General features: G+C 41.2%; 1 long non-coding RNA gene across 1 annotated transcript in view; it reads left to right on the top strand.

Annotated features, from left to right (window-relative positions):
- Nucleotides 1-53: 53 nt before the first annotated feature.
- The window catches only part of LOC138173507 (uncharacterized), a 35,459-nt gene continuing 27,177 nt past the window's right edge, over nucleotides 54-8,335 (top strand). Inside the window, exon 1 of the long non-coding RNA XR_011171413.1 lies at nucleotides 54-412. This is a non-coding gene — a long non-coding RNA (uncharacterized lncRNA). The remainder of the gene's footprint in view (nucleotides 413-8,335) is intronic.

The raw sequence follows: 8,335 nt of genomic DNA, 5'->3' as shown, positions 1-8,335 counted from the left end.
CAGCCAGCCGCTCCTCCCCCGCCCCCCGAGCAGCTCCGCTTCCTCCTCCCCTTCCTTCCCTCTCCTCCGCCCTGGGCCTCCTATCGAAAAGCAGCTCCGGGCCGGCAGAGCTGGGCGACTATCCGGGCTGCAGCTTTGCAGCAGGTCAAGGCGCTAGTGTAGGTGGCCGCCCGTGGCCTTGCCAGGCTTTTCTCTGGGGCGGCACCCAGTGAGGTGACCGCCTAAGGCCATGGAGAATGGAGGCGGAGGCTCCTCTTTCCCCTCCCTATCCCAGTTCTGGTGCATGGGCTCTCTCTTTCGTTGCTTGATCTTTGTTATTTATCCTCCCGTGCTTTTGGGGATTGCTCTGAGTAAAACAGGAGAACCAGACCTTGATGACGATGAGACTCATCACCAGAAGACTGACCACCAGGTGATGATTTGTGGTGGGAGGAAGACTTTGCAATGTACGAAGAGCGGCTACTAAAGTGGGGAGGGGGTGGCGCACACTGATGAAATCACAGAGCTTGAAATGTCGCCGAAGGTGGAGGGATCAAAGGTTGGTTCTTCCCCTCAAAACACACAAACCAGAGCAGTGAATTACAGTTTAACTTTTGTTTTTAGGAACTGCTTTAATATGTTAATTTACTCAAGTTGTAGTGGAAAGACTAAGGGGACCTGGGCTCCACGCACCAATCTTTTGCTTGCTACTTGTAGGTCCTTGGGCACGTCACTGGGCCATAATTTCCTTGTGAGAAGTTCTGATAGAGGATTAAGAGACTATTTTAGGATCCAAAGTCAGGTGGGAGGGAGGAAGAGGAAGGGCGGTAAATCAGATCTCTAGGTGAAAGAAATATCAGCATGGGCCTAATAATAATTGTGTTGTTGTTCAGTCATTTAAGTCGTGTCGGACTTTTCATGACCTCTTACTAGATTTTCTTGGTAAAGATACTAGAGTGGTTTGCCATTTCTTCTGCAACTCATTTTTCAGAGGAAACCAAGGCAAAGAGGGTAAGTGACTAGTAAGTCTCTAAGGGCGGATTTGAACTCGGGTCTTCCTGACTCCAGGCCAAGCACTCTATCCAGTGTGCCACCCTGGTAATCATAGCTTATATTGAGTGCTTTAAGGTTTGCCAAGCTTTCCCTCACAACCACTATGAGGTAAAGGGATGAGGTATTATTATGCATATTTTGTAGATTAACTGACCCAGAGCTTTAGTAACTTGCCCTAGGTCACCCAGGATGACTTTGATGATGATAGTTTGTATTTACATAAGTTTCCTTATTTGATCTTAATTAACCCTGTGAGGTAAGTGCTACTATTATCCCTATCTTAAGAATGAGGACTTTTCTGGGGATTGTACAGCTAGTCAGTGTCTGTGGCTGGATGTGAACCTTAGTTGACTCTAAAGTCCTGCATCCATTTTACCACCTACCTGCCCCTAAGTATGGGAACAGGGAACCAAACCCAGGTCACCTGTTTCCCATCCATTAATCTCTCCACTATATAGCAGGCTGCCTGCGTAGCAGTTTTACATAGCTGTAAAAATTCTGCTGATTCAGGCCAAAGGGGGAAAAAAAATGCCCCTCAGCAAAATTTAGAACACCAAGTCCAGGGTGGAGTTTGAGCTGGAGTTAGTAAAATTCTTACTGTCTAGCTTTAGGCTGAGAGAGGTGATGAAAACCAGTTTACTGTGTGAAGAAACTTTTGGTAGAGTCATCTTCCTAGTCTTATTTTTAATTGGGAGGTAACAGGACAGGGTGGGGAAAAGTAAAGGTAGCTTCTTGAGTTCCATCCAAGAAATTCTTAAATTTGGAGTGAAATGCCCAGAAAAATGACATTGGGTCTTAATGGAATACCATTATGAAGTTCTCCCAGTCCAGAGAAGGCAAATCCCAGATCAGGGACATCTATTACTGATGTCCCTCTTGAGACCCTGCCTGCAGGAGACCTGCCATTGGAGTTCTTACCTGCTTTTAGGACATCTTCAATCTACCTTTAAAGCCCCAGTTATTCCTGCTGTGGGTGGGGAGTTTCCCAAAAGAACTGTATTCTGGGACCCAATCTAGTGAACAGTCAAGCCAAACCAGTTTCTCCTCTTGGTCTTTTTTTCTTTCTAAAACAGTTTTCCTCAGAAAACGTATCCAGTTCTGTGGTTTCACTTATCACTTCTGTAGAGAAGACTCCCAAATCTTCAGAACCATTCTTATGCTCGATTCCACATTTCTAAGTACTTGACATCTCTACTTGAATATGCTGCTTACATCACAATCTATTTCAGCCAAACTGGCTTATAAATTGGTCTGATATATTTCCTGAGGGTGAAACATATATCAGTGGAAATGTCATTAAAGAAGAGGCTTTAATTATTTGCATCCTAAGAACCATTGGGGACTTTTTGTCTAAGGATATAGCTAAAATCTGTGTGTCTGTTGCCTCCTATATTGGAATGGTGAACTCCTTGAGAAGAGGGACTGTCTTTTTTTTTTTCTAATTTGTACCTGTCCATAGCACTTAGCACAGTGATTTGTACATATTGTGAGTTAATGGGGGTGGCTAGGTGGTGAAGTGAATAGAGCACTGGCCCTGGAGTCAGGAGGACTCCAGTTCAAATCCAATCTCAGACACTTAACACAAAAAACTAGCCATGTGACCGTGGCCAAGTCACTTAACCCCAATTGCCCTACCTTCCCCCCCTCCAAAAAAAGCAAAAAAAAAAAAAAAGTTAATGGTTTTTATTCATTAATTCATTCATTTATATATGATAGTGACCTTTTATTTCCATGGCTTCATACAGACTATTCCCAAGCCTAGAATGGTTTCCTCATCTCCTCCCCTCTGCCTCCTACAACTCCTGACTATTCTAACTTCAGTTTAAGGACTTCTTCTGCATGGAGATAAGGCTTCTCCTGATCCCTTCCCCCATTTGTTAGTGCTTTCTCCCTGGCTCTGAAATTACTTTGTATTTACTTGCACATATTTTTTAATCTACTTGTATTTGTATGTATTATACCCACCCATACTTCTCGGAAATAACCTTGAAAGTGGAAACTGTTTCATGTGAGTTCTTGTCAAGTTGAATCTGGCTAATGGGCATGGTGCCAGAAACCTGTAAATGCCTGATACAATGGGAGGCTGAATTCAGCAGTTTTCAGGCCTCATCCAGTCAGGTATCCACACTATCTAGCACCAACATAGTGAGATCTTGGGGGAGGGGTGGGAGGAAGCTGCCAAGGTGGAGTGAAGAAAACTTCAAATGGGGTAGAATGGTCAGACAGACTGAAATGACTGACCAACAACAATAACAAAATTTACATATAAAGAAAAGACAATCCTCATTGGTAGATCTCTCAATGAGGTGGGAGTAGTGTCACCTCAGATCCTCCCCATTACAGCATCTGGAAGAATGGGAGTAGCCCTCAGGTGATGGAAGTAGTCTGCAGAAGAGGGGATTAATCCAAAGGGGTCTGTGCCCTCTCCTGAATGCTGGCTGAGTACCCAAAGGCTGAACAAGGTTAAAAAAACATGGGGAGGGCATTACTCAGACTGACTGTCCTAGTGGCTGACTTTGTAATCCCCCCTTTGGTGCTAATTTATGGTGCAACACCACAACTGGACACGTATTCAAACAAACAAGTGGCCAAAGACCACTGGTTGGTTTTAGGCTACCTTGGGGTCCAGAGGCTGATCAGGGGTTGCTTTCCCTTTGGGGTTGAGGTCAGTCATAGCAGGAAACACATGGTAGTTATATATCTAAGGCTGTCTACTCAGTAACCTTAGTATGACTGGTTGGCTGGAAAAGCCCCTATCCATTCGCTCAGTTGGTCTCTGTACACAAAAACATATCTGTAGCCCAAGGATTCTGGAAGTTAAATAAAGTCAGTCTGCAGGTGTTCAATGGATAGGGACACCTGCTTCCTTTAAACCTTTTGTCACAATTATCTTTGTGAAGAGTTAACTGTTGACAAGAAAGTTAGCTAGAGACCATATGATGGGCCTCTGCATAAACACAGTGGGCAAATCATGACAGAAATGGCATGTACATGGCACTCACTTCTCAGATCACTTGTTAGTGATTTGAGAGGTCCATGATATACACAGAACTAATAAAAACAAGCAAGATTACAGCAGGGTGAATAAAGAAACCCAATATAGCTGTAGCTTTAAGGATGGTAAGTCCTTTGTCAGCATCTATGATCTTTAAGGAGTCTGGCAAGTACCTCCTGTGTATCTATCAAACAGTTGTGCATGGATCAGGGCAGGTTTGTGGAGGTATTTTCCTTAACTACCTCTGGATTCCAAGTTATGGAGATTCTCCAGTAATGCTGTTAAAGCTTGCTAGTGATAAGACTTAGTATAATTTAGTAAAAACATGCCAAAATCTAATCAGATTGATCTTCTAGTAATTGGCTCACATGATGAAAACCCAGTTCGAATTTTATAGGTCTAATCTTATTAACAACAGAGCTATAAAAATACGAAATTAGCACTTCATAATTACTTGGGACTTTAGTTTTTACATAGCACTTGCTCTTTCTATCTTTACCCAAACCCTGTAACTGATATGAATGTTATCAACAGGCTGAAGGAAAAATCTTAAAAGGATTTATGAAGACCTGATTTGGAAAATGAGCCCTTCTGTCCCTTAATATTATTGGACAGAGACTTCAAAATAGAGAAGTGATTCCAATTTTAATTATTAATGCAATTTTATATGTACAATCCTTAGTCCAATTCTAGAACTTTTTACTAAAATGTACTCAAAGCCTGTATGCTCATTAGAAACATTTGAAAGCTAATAATTTATATTTATCCTATCCTTAGATTCCTAACAGTCTAATCTTGTTGTTTTTCCAAAGTTTACTGTTCCATTTAATTTAAAAAGCTCATACCGTGTTTCCCCAATAATAAGACACTGTCTTATTATTTTTTTTGGACAGAAAAACACCAGAGGGCTTATTTTCAGGGGAGGGCTTATTTTAATGAACATTGACAGCAATTTTAATAAACAGGTAAATGTGAACAAAAAAATGTACCTTTATTCAATAATGAATTCAATAAAGAACAGGATGACGCGCTCACTGCTGCAGCTCTGATTGGATGCAGCTTGGAGCGCAGCGTGCGTTTCACGGGGGGGGGGGGGGAGATCACCTTCACTACAGTAGCAATCTCAATAGGTTTTATTATTTTCGGGGGAGGACTTATTTTAGAGGAATCTTACACAGTAAGGGGAGGGCTTATTTTTGGGATAGGTCTTATTATCGGGGAAACACGGTACATCTTTATCCTATCCCTCTCTTTTGAGTATGTGTGTGTGTGTGTGTGTGTATTCCCCATATCATCCTGGAAAGAACCTAATCTTATACATGAATATATAACTATTAGCAAGGAGGTGGCAAACCTAAGAACTCATTTATTTAGTTGCTTAGGATATGGAGTTGACCATAAATTCATATTAAAATAGTAAGATCTTTCATACTTTCATCCTATTATAGTAACTCAGATCTATTAACTATTGATAGATCTATTAACTAATAGATTTAGTATTAAAACAACAACAACTTCTACTGTTTACCTACCTTGTTTATAGAAATTTGCCATGAAAGGAGAAGGAGAGACATGCTTTTGACAATATCAAGACTATCTCCTTAGGGGCCCAGGATAATCTGACATAAGCCATAATGGAGGGAAAAAAATCCTTTGGCACTGTTTGATTCCAGACAGGAGTCATAGTTAACAGCCAATTACACAGAAAAGTTCTACATTATTCACAGTGTATCATAGCTAGGCTCATAATTTTCTAGGTAGGAAATAGCACAATGGGTCAAGAGGATCCTACCTTTGTCGATGCAAGGTCATACCCTCAATTTTCCCCAAGGACAAACACCCATCTTTAGCAGTTCTCAGACTATACCCAAAGGATGAACAAGGTTAAAACATAGGGATCACTCAGACTGACTCTGTCACATTAGCTGACTTTGTACACTCTCTTCCCACTAGATTCTAAACCCTTTGCCTTCTGGCTTCTGACTGCATCATTCCACTGAAAGTACTCTCTCCAAAGTTACCAATAATGTCTTATCAGATCTAATAGCTTTTTTCTCAGTCTTGATCCACTTCGACCTCTCTATAGCCTTTACACTGTTGATTACCCTCTTCTTCTAGATATTCCATCTTCTAGGTTTTCATTATTTTTCTTTTTCCTGGTTCTTCTACCTGTATGATTGTTTCTTCTTAGTCTCCTTTGCTGGTTCTTCATGCAGAGCATATTCAAGTACTGAGGAGGTCTTCCAAGGCTCACTCCTGGACCCTCTTATTTATTCTTTGAGATTTAATATTATGAGGACCCTGATCTCCAAGTTTAATAACTGCCTCCCCCCCCCCCAAATAGTAAGGTTATTTGGCATGATTTGTTTGTGTTGAAGCCATGGGATATAGTTTATCTTGGTCAGGTGACTTGAATTCTTCAATGGCATCAAAATTCTCCTTCTGCTTATCTTTTCAACACCAAATTAGCTATTTTTATACTATGAAATGTTTCTCCTTGGTAGAGAAAATAGAAGCAAAATTAAAATTAAGCATCTCTGCCTTCTTTCTTATTGGCAGTTATCATCCTGTCCACCTTGGGCACAAGTCCTTTTCTACTTTGATACTTCTTTTTCCTCTAATATAGCGACAAAAACACACAGACCTATTTATTATCCTTATCTCTTCTCCACTTCTGACTTCTAGAATTCCTGATCCTCTTCTTCTACTTCTTTTTTGTTGTTGTTATTGTTGTTGTTGTTTATTGGGGGGGGGGGAGGCAAGGCAATTGAGGTCAAGTGACTTTCCCAAAGTCACACAGTAAGTGTGTCAAGTGTCAGAGGCTGGATTTGAACTCAAGTCCTCCTGACTCCAGGGCCAGTGCTCTATTCACCGTGACACCTAGCTGTCCCTCTTTTTCCACTTCTTTACCATGGTTTTATACTTATCATATTAATCTTACTTTGCAGCCTCTTTAGACAACTACTATTTTTCTTTCTCAGAATTTTTTCCATTTGTGTTTTCAGAATTTCTTTCTTGATAGTATTCTATCCATCCTGGGCTAAATTTCCTTGTAGAATTTTAGTCCATGGCATGTTCTCAACCATTTGAAATCTGCTCTCCCCATATCTAGGATACATGTCATATGTGCCTGACTCTTTTCTTGTTGTCTGTCACAAATTCTAAGAGGCAGTAGTCTCTTCTCCCTAAGATTCCCATTATTTTCACCCCAGTAACTATTATCTTCACTGTTAGTGAGAATTAGATCCAGAACAGAATTTCTCTTTGTTGGCTCACCCCACCACTTGGAGGAAGAAATTATAAAGGCAATTCAAGAAATTATTAGCTCCTTTGCTTTAGGCAGAGATATACAGACAGACAGCTGGGCAGGTAACCAGAGTGCTCCGGCAAATATCTGTATAACTGAAGTTCTTCGTCAGTATTCTTGGAACAGAACAGAACCCAGGCATATCAGTGCCCTGACTTCCTCATATCTGAGTTGGAACTACTTCCAGCAATACTGGTAAATGGGAATGGGAAGACACAGGCACCGCTGATAGTTTCCTAGGCCTTCTCTTACACCATCAGTATGAAGTAGGAGAAGGGAGTCACTGCCCATCTCCCATCCCAGATGGGACCTTCACTGGAATTTTCTCTAGTTCCCTTTAGAAAGGATTTCTAAATCTTCCTGGCCTTCTCTGGGACAAACAAGGCACCCTGGACAGGATACCTCAGCCTGCCCCTATTTATTGTGAGATAATATTTCTTGAAGCTCATAAGATATAGCATCTCCACCTTTAAGGAGGCTAAGTCTCAAGGGAAGACTAAACAATCTGACCTCATGTGTCCTTCAATGAACTCTTCAACCACTGGATACTCTGCTTGGACTCAATACTTCTTGGTTATCCCCTTACATTTTCCCCCATTCAAATGGTCCTGCTGATGTGCAAGACCATTGCTGCTCCCTCATGCCTATCCCCCTCAATTCTCTTCTCACCCCCAATGTACTTCAGATTAGCCTACCCTTTCCATTATGTCTTCTGGAATTCCTGTTCCATAATTAATAAAATTCCTTTAATATTAAACCTCTTTCTTTATTTCTCCTATCTTTTGACCCTCACTGAGACATGTATCCTTCCTGATAACATCACTTCCCTATAGTACTAGCTATGTTTTCTCTCATTTCTATAAGCTCAACTCCTTGCTCCCCATTGCCCCTTCTGCACCCTCCTTTGACCACTTTCATTAAGCAATGTCCCTGTCATTTAGGTTTATGCTATAACAAATTATCACCCAATCCAGATCCAGGTGGCTATTATTTGTCAGCCC

The sequence above is a fragment of the Petaurus breviceps genome, unplaced genomic scaffold, assembly GCF_028583685.1.
Source record: "Petaurus breviceps papuanus isolate PSGF00001 unplaced genomic scaffold, PetGlider_PUasm1.0 582, whole genome shotgun sequence".
NCBI classification, from domain to species: Eukaryota; Metazoa; Chordata; class Mammalia; order Diprotodontia; family Petauridae; genus Petaurus; species Petaurus breviceps.
This window is presented reverse-complemented; position numbering and strand designations above follow the sequence as displayed.